Below are 16973 nucleotides of genomic sequence, written 5' to 3' on the forward strand. Positions count from 1 at the left end.
GTCTCAAAGTGGGAGTGAGTGATCAACTCAGTTGTACCATTAGCAATAGGCATATGAATTATCATGCATATGATACATTTAATGAATAGAAAACAGCATAGAATCCTAAACACTGTTGTTAATGCTCCCTCAAGCCAACACTCCCTCAAGCAATGACATCTCATGTTCGCAATGAACCAACACTCCCTCAAAGCGACCTCGATTGCATAATCACTAAAACAATAAATGCAATGTTGTGGAACATGTTAACCAGGTTGTTTAGTTAACTTTATTCATTCAGCAGGTTGGAGAAACAAGAATACCCTAATGGAGTTATTACCCTAATCCAATCGCGTGGCTCAAGGGTCATGGTCATGTGACTCTCGCGACCCTTAGCCTTATATTGGGGTCGTCAATCCCGAAGAGTAGTATAAACATAGACGAAATAGATTAGGACTTAGATGTCCTACTCACATCACTGTAGGGAGATCATCACCTTAACAGAAGTCAGCATCACAGATATAGTGTCCCATAACACCGTTCCTGGCTCACGAGTCTAAGTGCTCATTGGACACTACGGGGAGGCTGGTCACCCCTAGGCTGACAGCACGGGCATAGTGTCCCATACCACCATCTTGACTCATGATACTTTGTGGGCCGTACATAATTTAAATGCTAACTTTTATAGCTCCTAAGTTTGTCAAATTTTGTAGTGCCAAAACCTCTTGGAATCTGTATCTTGTTTAGTTCTTATTATAAGATCAACTTCATGTCATCCTTGTCTACAGTCAAGTACAAGATCAAGACACTCAAGTACATGATCAAGAAGTTTAAGTACAATATCAAGAAGTTCACTTTCAAGAACAAGAAGTTCAAGTACAAGATGAAGAGGTTCAAGAACATGAAGTTCAAGTACTATATCAAGTCTTCAAGCTTTAACTACTTCAAGAGAATGATATGTGATGAATCAATTTCACAAGTAAGATTTGTTTGACCTTAGACTAACCTTAGGATAGGTCATACAATATCATAAGTCTTTTGATAATTTCATAGGTCATTTTTTTACTAGTCCTAGCCATGGTTCGACTAGTCTAGACACTGGCTCGACCAGTCCAATGTTTGTTGTGTATTTTCAAGTTTTCTGTTAGACCCTCGACCAGTCCTGGAGATTGCTCGACCAGTTGAGTGAACAATGCTCGACCAGTGGAGCAGGCTCGACTCAAAATCCCGCAACATTTCTGGGTCCCACTTGACTAGTCGAGTGCAGGGCTTGACCAGTCGAGCAGGCCACTCAACCAGTCGAGTAAGCCACTTTATCAGTCGAGTAGGGATCTTATCTTATCACACCAAAAATTTTGAAATGTTGTTGGTCCTTCGACCAGTCGAGCTGACCACTAGGCCAGTCGAGTGAACAATATTTTTACCTATAAATTGAGGATGATTTTCAGAGTTTTTCAATTCATTCAAAGTTATTCAAGTCACAACTCTGAGAAACTTGTCCCCAAATTCTAGAAGCTAATTTGTTAGTATTTAAGATTCTTGTAATATCTTTTTTGCATTTGATTTTGTGATCTCCATTTAATTTTATTTCTTTTAAAAAGGGAATATTGATTTTACCCTTTGTGACAACAAAATCAAATTAAGATAGCCTGGGTTGATTTAATCTAAAAATGATTTAGACCTAAGAACTCTTTCATATGTGAGATTGGACATTGAACACCTACATCGAATTGGTTCCACCGGACTTCATCAGAAGAAGAATCTTCAGACAAGTACATTTCAATTTTTTGTATTTAGTTTGTAAGATTACTAGAAAATCTTTCTTTTTGGTTTCGACTGAGATAGCTAGAAAATCTCAGTGAGTGGGGTTTTTAACTGTGGTAGCACTTTGAAAATGCAATTGTGAAGGTTTTGGGTGAACCTTGGAAAACCTATTTCATAGTGAAAGTCAATATCCCATGGGTGAGGATATTGGGAGTGAAGTAGTTGTGTGGATATTTTCTAACAATTGGTGTACACACAAGCGAACCACTATACTTGCTAGAGTTGTGATGAATGTTTATTTTTGTGCATTTGTGGTGAATGATTGTAATTTATTTTCTACACATGTGGTGAATGTTGTAATAATAGTAGATATTTATTTCTGTTTTATTCTTTATTTCTCTGTATCGGTTTGGGATTTTGATACACAGACCGTTCTAGAAATTAGGTTGTCCTACAATAAGCCATTGGTTTTTGGTGTAAGGTTGTCCTTAGAATAACATCTGTATCAACCTCTCAATACTTGTGCATTTGAGGTTGCTATTTATTTCTGCTATTTGAGATTGATAAGTGCTATCTTGTTCTAGTTCTTTCTTTATTCTGCATTTAAATTTTTATTTGGCATGGTCCTATTCACCCCCCCTCTAGGACTTTTAGCTCGGCCTTTTTAAGTGGTATCAAAGCCTAATGGCTCATTTATTTAGATTTATTTCCTGAGCTAACCAATCTGAGCTTATATCATGTCAAATTTTGATAGCCTTTCAATTACTAGGCCACTACCATTTAATGGCTCCAATTATGCCTATTGGAAAGCCAATATGAGAATTTTTTTTGAGATCTATCGATGAAAATGTGTGGCAATCCACAATAACTAGATGAAACCCATCTACTATTGAAGTTTTAGGCATTGATGGTATTAAAACACTTCAAGTTGCACCTTTAATAATTGGATCACTCTTCAGAAAATGTGGGCAGTGCCAATGCCAAATCCTTAAATGCAATTACTTACACACTATCACCAGATGAATTCAAAAGGATAATATCTTGTGATACTGCAAAACAAGCCTGGGATATCTTAGAAATGACACACAAGGGTACAACTACTGTTAAGAAATCTAAACTTCAAATCCTCACCACTAGATTTGAGGAAATACATATGGAAGAAAGTGAAACATTCATGGACTTCTATACTAAGTTAAATGACATAGTCAACTCAATGTGGGGTCTTGAAGATAGCATCCCAGAAAGTAAAGTCTGTGCAAAGATATTATGCTCATTGCCTGAAAGGTTTAATTCAAAAGTCACTGTCATTCAGGAACTTCGTGATACAGATAACATGCAGGTTGAAGAACTTGTTGGTTCTTTACAAACCTATGAGTTAAATTTTAAGGTTCCTAAAGGTAAATCCATAGCCCTAAAATCTTCTAAAAGTATTTCTCATGATTTTAATAATTCTGATTACGAAAACTCACAGGATGATATGATAGTTTTAGCAAAGAAGTTTTATAAAATTTTCAAAAGCAAAAAGAGAGTTGATTTTCAAAAACCCTCTGAGAAGAAAAAGGGTAGATCTAAAACTTGAAAATCACTTAAAGACAGCCAATGCTTCAACTGCCATGAATATGGGCATCTAGCAAACAAATGTCCTAAGAAGGACAAGTCTAAAAAGAATGGTATGTTGGCTACATGGGATGAATCTTCCTACTCTGAAGTCTCTTTTAAGTCAGAAGATTCTGAAACCGAGTCGGCTAATGATGTTAAAGCCCTAATGACTCTAGCTAAGTTCACTTTCTCAGATAATAATGACTCAACTAGTGAATAAAATCTAAGTATTGACAATGAAAATGAAGAAGACCTTTAAGATGCTTATGATGCCCTATACAGGGAAAGTTGCAAAATTGCTGTAAAGTTAAAACTTCATAAAGAAAAGTTTTCTAAACTAAAAGAGAATTTTGATAATCTAGTCATAGAAAAATCACACTTTTCAGATTGCTTTGAAAAAACTAAGTGCGACTTAGATTTCAAAACATCCCAAGTTGAAAACTTAAAATCTGAAAATAAAAAACTAAAACTAGAAGTCTCTTTGTTTTTTAGTTTGAAGGATACATGGAAGTATGCCCTAGGTGATCCTAAATTAGAAAAACTTTTATCTGGATCCAGAAAATGTGGTGATCGATCTGGATAGGGCTATGATAAAAGTATTCTTCCCAAATATAAGAATACTTCACCTAAGTTTGTTAGAGGGGAGTTTTCTAACTCAAAAGGGGAAAGTCTAAATCAAAATAATTCTAAAAATACTAAAAAAAAATAGACTTTTAAACCTAAAAGCAATCATATCAACTACAGAAATCAGAATCATAACCCTTTGGCTAAAAAAATTGTGGATCTACTTAAGGAGCTTTTAAAATCTAATTCAGTGGGTAGGACTTATAACAACTGGAAACATAAGAAGACCAACTATGCTCTTAAACCCAAAACTGTAATGAAATGGGTCCCTAAGGTTACTTGTTTGGTTGCTCACACTACTTTCAAGGCTTCAAGTCAATCAAAGTGGTACTTAGATAGTGGATGCTCTAGACATATGACAGGTGACAAAGATTTGTTCACCAATCTCAAAAACATGACTGATGGTTCAGTCACATTCGGTGATGGTAGTAACTACAGAATTGTTGGCCAAGGTACGGTTCAACTCTTTAACCTCCCTCCATTTGAGAATGTTTTATATGTAGAAGGTTTAAAACATAATCTATTAAGCATCTCTTAAATATGCGATAATAATCATAGTGTAAAATTTACCAACCAAGGATGTGAAATTTTGAATAAGAATGGTTTAATAATATTAATTGGTCGCAAAACTTCTGAAAACTGCTATATAGTGATTCATGCTCATCTAAGCTATCGTGTTACATGGTCCAAACTGATGAGAACCAATTATGGCATAAGCACCTAGGACATGTACACTACTGTAACTTGTATAGATTAAGTAAAAATGAATTGGTAAGAGGTCTACCTAAAGTAAAGAAAGTGGATAAAATTTGTGGCGAGTGCCAGCTTGGTAAACAAACAAGGAGTGCTTACAAAAGGGTTAACTCCAATGCCACATCTAAACCACTCGAACTTCTCCACATGGATCTCATTGAACCAACTAGAACGGAGAGTCGAGGTGGGGATTTTAATTGTGGTAGCCCTTTGAAAACACAATTATGAAGGTTTTGGGTGAACCTTGGAAAACCTATTTCATAGTGAAAGCCAATATCCCATGGGTGACGATATTAGAAGTGGAGTAGTTGTGTGGCTATTTTCTAATAGTTGGTGTACACTCAAGCGAACCACTAAAATTGGGGAGTTGTGGTCAATGTTTATTTTTGTGCATTTGTGGTGAATGATTGTAATTTAATTTCTACACATGTGGTGAATGTTGTAATAGCAGTAGATATTTATTTCTATTTTATTCTTTATTCCTTCGTATCAATTTGGGATTTTGATACACAGACCGTTGTAGAAATCAGGTTGTCCTACCATAAGCCATTGGTTTTAGTTGTAAGATTATCCTTAGAACAATATCTATATCAACCTCTCAATACTTGTGCATTTGAGGTTGCTATTTATTTTTTCTATTTAAGACTGATAAGTGCTATATTGTTCTAGTTCTTTCTTTATTCCCCATTTAAAATTTAATTTGGCATAGTCCTATTCACCCCCCTTTCTAGGACTTTTAGCTCGGCCTTTTCACATAATAATTAGAAGTAGGCGCAGTGGTCTCAGGGTACTTCAGGTTCATAAAGGCGTGATCAAACTTGGTTAACATACAAGGATGATCGACTTATAGTAAATATGCCCTGATGGGTTGAACCGTAACTAATCGACTTGAGAACACTGCCTCGTGTAGTCCAACTATGGCCAACAACTTACGGTTCAACTATTCGGGACAGATTCACTCATGGACAGGTCCAACAAGGACCACCCAAGAAATTCCATGTAATCAGCTGATCCATAGAGGAATATGCAACAATTCACAACAAAACATGGTTCATATATGGCAGAAAAAATTTCAGTATAATCAGTACATGGACAGCCACACATAAAGTTCTATTCAATTTTATAGGTTCTACATAACATATTCCAACTTATACAATCATGTGGACAGTCATATAGCAATGCACTAAAATAATTCTTCCACAGGTCAATATACATCATATAATTCAGTCATGCATTGAAAATCCAGACAAGTGACTTAACCAATCAGCCAATCCATGACATTTCATGCCTTCAATCAAGCATAGTTAATCACTAGTTCAGAAAATCAAGGACTCAAATACCAAATAGAAATTTATAGTACTTCATGTCATCATGTTAGGCATACTTAACACAAAACTAGGAAAAACACAATTAACTAGCAACAATTTGGGGAAATCCACAATTTTGTATCCAACATGGCATGCAAATTTGCTAATCAATTGTTTGATGCCCTTCCATAATTTTAGCAATTTCTAATTCAATACCCTAATTATACCATTAAAGGGAAAATTCAACCACATACACTAACTTTCACTAAATAAGTTCATTAAACCTTTACTAGGCACGATAACCGGCCACCTAAAGGTAATGGTCCTCATCTATTCTTAGTCGGAGGTTGTTGAGATGGTTCTAGCGACGCCGGATTCATAAGCTAGAGGTGACGGGTCCCTACATTGCATAGAACGGAGGATAAGACACATGCATGTTGCAAAAATCAAGGAAGATGTAATTTGGAACCCAATCTTACCTTAGATGGGTTGGAATCCCACTCCAACAACGATTGAAGTCAGCGTGAAGAGGTGAAAGTGCTGAGTTTCAATATCCCAAGCTCCGAGCTCACATGCACCACTAGAGGAGGCCCTTCTCTCTCCTCCCTTGCTCTCTCTCTCTCTCTCAGTTGCTAGAGTTTATGAGATTTAAGGAAGGATTGAGCTTTTATATGCTCAAGATTATTTCAGTTAACCATGGCTTTTGGGTAATTCCCCAAATAACAAAGTGGGGTCCATATCAAGTTATTGGAGCTACTCTGATGAGACCCTGGCCCATCTGACACATGGGATAGGTACCCCATGGCCCGATGAAGGGTTCGAAAAAGTTTGATTGTAAACAGATGCAGGGTTTTGCCGCAGCAACCCGATTCGTGATCAACGGTCACCATTCCACGATCAGCAGTCAGATTTTGTGGGCAAGGGCCGAGAATTATTTCCAACCTTTGATGTGAATTTAAAAGAGATCTGATGGATGAAATGCCTGAATTTGCTGACTCAAGTAGTAGGGCCAATTGGTTTAATTTTAAGATTTTATTTCGTTAAGCCAGGCGACTCACAGTTTGCAAATGCCGACAGGGTAGCATTATTAAATCATTTCTGGGCATCCTCTGAGCCTGGTGTCTACGTGGGACCACAAGCCCAGCGTGACACAAGGCCTGAAAAAATTTCAGGATTTTTGGTCCTTCCTTAGGTGATACACGGCCTGTACGGACAACCATCAAGTATGACTCGGCCGCCTAGCTCTATGGCCCAAGCACGATTTAATTTAATCTCATTAGTGGTTAAGCTTAACCTTAATTAGTCCATAATAGTCCCACACGTGCAACTGAATTATCCGATCCTGCGTCAGTTCGCACGTGCGCCTCAGGACACTATTCCCTTTTTGGACGGGGCGTTACACAACCCCAAGTGTAGGGTCACGATGTAGTAATAATCTCGGTAAGACCAAGGTCGGATCCACAGGGACTGAACTTGTATGTCTCTGAAATTAACTAGAAGTAGAACTAGGAGAAGATGTCAAATGAATTATAAAGTAATTGAGATAGCAATTGTGATTAAAGTAATTAAAACTAAGAATTCAAAGGTGAGAACTAGTGTTTCCAAGGATCCACTTGTAGTGATTAGGGAGCCCTCTTACTTGATTCACGTCACACAATTGGAATTGGAGTCATATCCTATCCAATTGGAAGATATAGCAATTAAGATCAAATTTGAACTTCCTTTGACCTAATTCTCAAAATAGGAAAAGAAGATACGCAAAGCTATTGTAGATGTACTGTAATTTAAGTCACAATAAATCATTAAAAACTAAAAGTATTCCTTAAATATCAAACTATAAACAAAGTAAGTTCAACATAAACATGAATCGAAGCAATAAAAATAACCCATCACACTATAAGCTTCACCTCTTAGCCCTAGCTAAGAGGTTCAGTCAACCATAGACATGATTAAATCTAAAGCCCAAGAAAAAGCATGAAAAACTAAGGAAGAAATAAGAAAAATGCTTGGCGACTGCTCTCCACCCTTGTGCTTTACTCCTCCAAACCCTAGATGATGCCCATGGATGCCTTGGTGACTCCTATTTATAGTTGTGCAACACCTCCTTTCGCACTGACTTGGAAAAATCTAGAAACCACCTCAAATTTATGTAGTTTCAATTCTATCAAAGTGTCTTAGATATGTCCTTCGATTCTATTGAACAGTCTTCGATAGAATCGAAGATCGGTCTAGAACTGTGATGCCCCAGACTCGAAAAATGGACTCACAAAATTCCAGATCGCCGAATCCGGCAACGACAACCTCCATAGTGCCAGATTCCGACAACCACTCACATGGCAGATTCCGATCATGGGATCCTATAAGGAGGATTTTCAGAATGAAATTTTTTGTAATGGAGCATAACCACGAGCATAACTAAGTCGCAAAACAACATCACCACATATCCACTATATCAAAAACTTTAAGTACAATGCAGAAAGGAAAATACAGGGTGATCAAAAAGCTCTAAAATAAACTGATGTGCACTTCTGCCTCAGCGCTGCAGCTGTCCAACGCTACCTGCACGCAATGGTCTTGCATAAGCTTACAAAAGCTTAGAGGGTGGTGTAAGTGTATGCGTAAGGCAAGTGCCAAGTGTACAATATCAGAGTAATGAGGAAATATACGGTAAGTCCATGAATGCTATCAGTTGTACCAAAATTATGTGATGCAAGGCATGAATGTTATCGGCCATACCAAAGCCATGCAATGCGAGGCCTATGCAGCGAAATGTCATATGTGAGATGCAAAGCAAGCGTGCCAGTACTCATCAAGTACACATATCAGTACAGTTCCTCTCTAGATATCACCGGGGTCTAATACACCTCACACTGACTGCCTCCTCCCTAGCTGCACATTCAAGTAAGTGGAAGAGATCTCACTATCCGCCTGACTAGTAGTCTGCCAATACCTACCCGGCTCATCGATAGCGGACTCATTTACGAGATGATCAAACTCAACCTAGCTTATAGCCCCCTCACTCGGGCAGATAAGGCCACACCCCCTTCCAACCGACCACGACATAGTGAGAGACGTGGCCTACTGGTATTCGGCACTCGGGCGCTCATGTATCCACTCAGTCTAGACGTTGGAGCATCTCTTGGTACCAAAAAGGTTCTGGGATTTTCACCTAAGGACATCTTAAGTGCCCACAATGCTAGAGCCAATATTTTCAGTATCCTATACGACCATCCACGATGTACCTGTGGAGGCCACGGCCCTGATGTCGCTAGGGCATGCAGTGAATCACAACACACAATGCGAAATGCATGAGTCACATCGTCAGTCATGCAGCAATCTTGCGCGTACCACACGCTCATGTAGGGTACTCCATCTCATAAGGAGTCCCGTAAATGTCTCAACCCAACGGCTTATGCAATGATCAAACATTCCTTATATAAAGCATACATATTATGTGTATGGGCATGAATCATGAAGATATACTAAGCATGTTACAAAGTGATATACCATCAACAAGTATGGGCCTACCAATGGGCCCTAGGTAGAGTTATAATGTGAACATTTAACCAACATTATTCTTACAACGTGGATGTCAAACCAACATTACTCCTAAGTCATGGCCCGCCATAAAATATCATTACCCAAACCATAGGGAATCACACATTGCAATGGACCTATATACATCTTATTGGGCCTCGGCCCATAGGCCTTAGATACATCAAATGGGCCGCCTCATATGGCCCTTATATAAATCAAGTGGGCCGCATCAATGGGCCTTGTGCACATTGCAATGGGCCATAACCCATGGGCCTTGAATACAACACAATGGGCCTTATAACATGGGTCTTATATTCATATCAAGGTGGGCCTCAGCAACGGCCACAAATACGTCAAATGGGCCTAATCACATGGGCCTTATGTACATCAGATGGGCCACACCAATTGGGCCCCATGTTTATACTCAAGTGGGCCCCAATAACGGGCCATAATACATTAAGATGGGCCTAATCCTATGGCCTTATATTTATACCAAAGTGGGGTCCACTTGGACTATAGATCTGTCTTATTTTTAGTCTCAAGCCCGTAAAAAGAGCTTTCAAGGTGGTTGGACAGTTGTATGCAACACAAGCATCATAGTGGGGGGTCCACATGAAGGCCCACCACCATATATATATTATGTATAATATAATATATAATTTATATACAATATATATATACAATATTATATATAATATAATATTATATATATACATACATACATACATATATATACACACACACACACACATATCTACACACACACGCACACGCACACACATGCATACACACACGCGCGCGCGCGCACCGTCTCCTGGATGGTGTGGATAGAACACAGGGGGGGTTGGTTACACCGTCCACTATCAGTGGATGGTGAGAATGAACACATACATCACTGTGGGCCCCACATGGTTATTTACAATCCAATCTATCCATGAGGTCACGCAGACATGGACGCTAAAGAAAAAAAAATTTCATCTTGATCCAAAACTTATGTGGACCCAAAAATGGGTTTCAATAGCAAACAGTTCAACCCCACTGTTTCCTCCAATGTGGGCCACCTGAGTCTTGGATGTGGCTAAAATTTGGAGGGGGCCCACTTCAGGAAGTGGCCCACCATATGCACGGGTTGGATGACAAATATATATCATGGTGGGGCCCACGGCTGGGACCATGGGTCCCTGCTCGTCCGCCCGCCCGCCAGCAGCAGCAGTCATTGCCTGCGCCTCTGACAGCAGCAGCATCAGCTACTGCATGTTGCTTTTTTTTTTTGAAATCGTATTTTATCACGGTTTTCCATACATGGGGCCCGCTTAAGCTGAATCCACCCCAGCCACTGGATTTCATGCCCCGATACCGTCCAAAGGATTCCAATATCCAGTATGTTTTAGCTCAAGGTGGGTCCTAGTCGATTGTTAACGGTAAAAATCAATATTTTCTATGTTATGGCCCACCAGAAAAATTGGATTAACATCATTTTTCGGCTCAACGCCTAAAATGAGCCGTGGAAGGGAATGGACGGAGTGGATTGAATACTTACATCAAGGTGAGGCCTACACAAGCGTACGACCCTAAAATCTTGTGAACCAAGCTAATATTTGTGTTTTCCCAAACCACGTCCAGCGTTCCTGGACGCTGGACGGTTGGATGGAACACATGCATTCGAGGTGGGCCCGGCTTAGGTGGGCCACCACATGGAGGATGGTGTGGGTGCAACACATATAAGGTGGGCCCCACTTACAAATGGCTTGGGTAAAAGTCATGCCTCATGGTGGGGTCCATCCGGGTGGACCGCAAGGCCACATCATCACATACAATAGGAACAAAGAAAATGAAAGAGAGAGGGAGAGAGAGAAAGAGTGGGACACACATGTGATGGAGGGACCCCGACATTATGGGCCCTCCTTGCATTCAACCATACATCAAGTGGGTCCCAATACATGTGGGCCCACTAAAATAAAATCAACGTTGGAGATCCTTTCTTCACCAAATGTAAGGTCTAAATGATCTCTTTTCATGTAAGGAAAATAAACATCATGTGGGGTCCATGGAGAATAGCGTCCTCACGAACCTCCAGCGGCTGCCAATCAATAACGGGAACAATGTCTAACCCATACTTCCTCAACATAGAGATGTGGAAAACGTTATGGACGCCAGACAATTGAGATGGCAATGCAAGCTGATAGGCCATGGCGCCAATGCGCCCAGTGATCTCGAAAGGTCCTATAAATCTCAGGGCAAGCTTGCCCTTCGCTCCAAAACGATCCACACCCTTCATGGGTGAGACCTTAAGATACACATGGTCCCCAACGGCAAACTCCAAGGGACGACGCCGACGGTCAGTAAAAATCTTCTGCCGGCTCTGAGCTGTGCGCATCCTCTGCCTGATGATGTCGATAGTCTCTGACGTCTGCAGCATAAGCTCTGGACCTAGGAGACGCCGCTCTCCAACTTCGGCCCAATAACTTGAAGATCCACACCGTCTGCCGTATGATGCCTTAAAAGCAGCCATGCCAATGGTCACCTGATAGCTATTGTTGTATGCGAACTCAGTCAATCGCAGGTGCTCATCCCAATTACCCAAGAAATCAATCGCGCAGGCCCGAAACATATCCTCAAGGATCTGGTTAACCCTCTCAGTCTGGCCATCGGTCTGCGGATGATATATGATGCTGATCTGCAAATCAGTGCACATCGCTCTCTGGAAGCTCCTCCAAAATTGAGACGTGAACCTTGGGTCTCGGTCTGAAATGATCGAGATAGGAACATCGTGTAGTCTCACGATCTCATCAACAAACATCTTGGCAAGCTGGTCCGTATGCCAAGTCTCATAAATCACAAGAAAATGTGCCGACTTCATCAAACGGTCCACAACAACCCAGCTGGCGTCATGACAACATTGTGTCCTCGACAAAACCCGTGACAAAATCGGTAGATATGTGCTCCGACTTCCACATCGGGACGCTCAACGGCTGCAATAGACCAGGGGGTCTCTAATGATCGGCCTTGACACGCTGTCACGTGTCACACTCAGCCACAAAACTGGCTATCTGGCGCTTCATCCCCGACTAAAAATACTAATGCCTCATATCGTGATATATCTTCGTTGTGTCAGGGTGGATGGAGAACCGCGATCGATGTGACTCGGTCATAAGATCTCTGCACAACTCAGGTATATCCGGAACACATAATCGGCCTCTAAAGCGAAGTTCACCATTAAAACCAATCTACTAATTTGTCTGACTCTCAGATGCTGCCTCTGCTCGGTAATCTTGTAATGACTCGTCTGTCTGCTGAGCCTCGATCACCCTTACGATAAGAGAGGGTTAAATCGACAGGCTCGATAACTGGACAATAGAAGACTGTAGACCAAACTCAAAGTTGTACTCTGCTATATCCTTGAGCATCCTCCACTCATAAATCATCATGTGTGCCACCAGGCCTCGTGGCTGATGGCTAAGGGCATCTGCCACCACATTCGCCTTGCACAGGTGGTACTAGAGATCAAAATCATAGTCTTTCAGGAGCTCCATCCAATGCCTTTGGCTCATGTTCAGCCCGGACTGAGAGAATAGATACTTCAAGCTCTTATGGTCGGAGAAGAGCTCGAACCTCACCCCATAAAGATACTGCCTCCACACCTTCAGTGCGAAGACCACGGCCGCCAGCTCCAAATCATACGTGGGGTAGTTCAGCTCATGGACCTTGAGCTGACGAGATGCATAAGCCACCGGCTTCCCGTGCTGCATAAGGACAACAGCCAAGCTGACTCGCGAGGCATCGATAAATACAACAAATCCATCACTCCCAGAAGGAAGAGTGAGGACAGGAGCGGATGTGAGGCAGTCCTTTAGCTCCATAAATGCCTGCTCACAAGCGCCGCTCCACACGAACTCGGTACCCTTCTGGGTCAACCTAGTCAACGGGGCTGCAATACGAGAGAATCCCTCAATAAAACATCAGTAGTAGCCCGCCAAACCAAGGAAACTGCACATCAATCTTCGAGGGGTCCACAGCGACGCCCTGCCTCGTCACCACGTGACCAAGGAACTTCACCTCCTCCTGTCAGAACTCACACTTCTCGAGCTTCTCATAAAGTTAGTGTGCACAGAGGGTCTGCAAAGTAATCTCCAGATGCCGCTCATGCTCCTCACAGGTCCTCGAATATATCAAAATGTCGTCAATGAACACCACAACAAACTAATCGAGATACGGACAGAAGACCTTGTTCATCAACTGCATGAATATTGCGGGCGCATTGGTCAGTCTGAAGGACATGACCTGGAACTCAAAATGACCGTTGCGAGTTCTGAAGGCTGTCTTCGGGATATCCTCATCTCGAACCCGAACCTGATGATAACCGGACCGCAAGTCTATCTTTGAAAAGAACTGCGCCTCCTACAGCTAATCAAACAAATCATCGATCCTCGGAAGCGGGTACTTGTTCTTGATTGTGACCTTGTTGAGCTCGCAGTAATCTATGCAAAGCCTTAACGAGCCATCCTTCTTCTTCACTAAGAGTACCGGCGCTCCCTACGGTGAACTGCTCGGACGAATAAAGCTTAGCTCGCGCAACTCGTCTAACTGCTTCTACAGTTTCCGTAACTTCAACGGTGCCATACGATACGGGGACTTCAAAATAGGCACGCTACCGGGCACGAGATCAATCTGAAACTTAGTGTGCCGACGAGGTGGTAGCCCCAGAATCTCCTGGAACACATCTGGAAAACCATAAATGACCAGCAGCTGGTCGATACACAAAGCGACTGACTCCTCAACGGCGCACGATAACAGGTAAGAAAGATGTTCTCCTTTAGGCTTGACAACAAACTGGAACTCTGGCACGCCGGGTATACAGAACGTGACTATCCTCGTGGAGCAGTCTAGTATGGTGTGGTACTCGGTGAGCCAATCCATGCCCAGGATAACATCAAAATCGGACATCGACAATACGAATAGGTCCGCAGGCAAAAAGATATTCTCAATCAGAATGGGGCAAGATGAGTAAAATCGGTCTAATATTGCAGTCTTCCTTAAGGGTGTCGATACTGACAACCCCTCACGAGCAGACTCCATCTGCAACCCAGTCGATTGAAGGAAATTAGCAGCCACAAAGGAATGCGATGCACCAGAGTCAAACAATACACGTGCAATGCATGCAAAAATAGGGAGAGTGCCCTTGACAACCCCTCCTGATGACTGAGGGTCCTACTGTGTGGCAAAAAATCTGCCTTAGGTCTGCTGGTGAGGTGCAGGTCTCCTCTAAGGTCTCTGCTGATGCTACTGCTATGGCGGCCTGAGATGCTGCCTCTGCTACTATGGGGGAGGCCCTAGAGGATGTTGTTGTGGTCACTGCTGCTGCTGTGGTGGCTGTTGTGGAGGCTGATGCGGTGTCCTCGGCTGCTGCCGCTACGGATGGGGACACTCGTGCACGCGATGTCCTGTCCTACCGCACCTAAAGCAAGTACCAGTAAATGGTCCCGATGGTGGTGCTGGGGGTACTGTCGATGCTCGGAACACTAGGCGGGTCGTGCGTCGGTGCTGTAAACGATGCTGCTGATGCTGGGAACTACCAGAGGGTGCCTTCCTTTTCTAATCTCCTCTCTGGTCACGGGCTCTCTGCAAACTGGCCCAATCTGACTCATAAATCTGTGCCCTCTCCGCGATCTGGTCAAATGTCGGAAGCAGGTGTCCGATCACACGACTCCTGAGGGCAGGACGCAAACAGTTCTCAAAACGGCAGGCCTTCCGCCCCTCATCATCAACAAGGTACATCGCGAACCTCGACAGCCCGATGAAATGTGCCTCATACTGGGACATCGTCATGTCCCCCTGGACCAGAGTCTCAAACTCTAGTGCACGCTGCTGTCACACATGCTCGAGAAAGAACTTCTAGTCAAACCAGTCCACAAAGTCCTCCTAGGTCCACTCAAAATCGGCCACTACCGATCGGGCTACAGATGCCCACCATTGTTGAGCCTCACCGTGGAAAAGGAATACAGCTAATGGGACTCGCTGCTGGGTCGTACATCTCATGGTGTCAAATATCTTCTCCACCTCGGAGCACCATATCTCTGCTGCAGTAGGGTCTGGCTCACCCCGGAAACGCGGGGGATCGTGCTGTCAGAAGTCCTTGAGAAGGGCGCTCACACGCTTCTGCTCGGCCTCTGCTGGTGTAACAGTGGGACGCCTGCTCTGCCCCTGAAGAATAGCGGTCATCGCCTGAAGCATCTGCTGCACCTGGGTGGCACTCACGGGTATGGTCGGATTCGCACCGGTCTCAGGTAAGGGAGTGGCATCCTCGGGCTGAAAAATAGGGATATCCAGTGGTGGAGCGGGAGTCGCAGGTGGTGGAGCGGGAGTCGCGGGTGGTGGAGCGGGATTCGCTCGGGTCGATCTTCTAGCCATTACGTCCTATAGGAAGGAACAAGGGCCTATCAGCCTTGAGAATTCTCGAAGGCATATATGTTAAGGGTCTAGGTCGAGAAATCGCTAAGTTATTCGGACTCGAAACCTTTTCACCCCAAGTTCATAGAAGATATGTGATGTGATCCTTAGGTATTCCCAAGTTACGCTCTAATACCAACTTCTATCATGCCCCAAACTCATAAAATGGGCTCATAAAATTTTCGATCGCCGAATCTGGTGCCGATAGCTTCCATAGTGCCCCATTCTTAGATTCTGGCACTCACATGCCAGATTCCGATCCTGGGATCCTACAAGGAGGATTTTCAGTATGATTTTTTTTATAATGGAGCATAACCAACTCACAAAACAACATCACCACATATCCACTATATCAAAAACTTTAACTACAATGCAGAAAGGGAAATACAGGGTGATCAAAAAGCTCCAAAATAAACTGATGCGCACTCCTGCCTCAACGCTACTGCTGTCCAATGACACCTGCATGCAACGGTCGTGCATAAGCTTACAAAAGCTTAGAGGGTGGTGTAAGTGTGTGCGCAAGGCAAGTGTCAAGTGTACAATATCAGAATAATGCAGAAATATACAGAAAGTCCATGAATGCTATCAGTTGTACCAAAACTATGTGATGCAAGGCATGAATGCTATCGGCCATACCAAAGCCATGCGATGCGAGGCCTATGCAGCGAAATGTCATATGTGAGATGTAAAGCAAGCGTGCCAATACTCATCAAGTACACATATCAGTACAGTTCCTCTTTGGATATCACTGGGGTCTAATACACCTCACACTGATTGCCTCCTCCCTAGTTGCACAGTCAAGCAAGTGGAAGAGACCACACTATCCGCATGACCAGTAGTCTGCCAATACCTACCCGGCTCATCAATAGCGGACTCATTTACGAGCTGGTCAAACTCAGCCTAACTTATAGCCCCCTCACTCGGGCAGATAAGGCCACACTCCCTTACAACCGACCACGACAC

Source organism: Magnolia sinica, chromosome 6 (genome assembly GCF_029962835.1).
Source record: "Magnolia sinica isolate HGM2019 chromosome 6, MsV1, whole genome shotgun sequence".
NCBI lineage: Eukaryota > Viridiplantae > Streptophyta > Magnoliopsida > Magnoliales > Magnoliaceae > Magnolia > Magnolia sinica.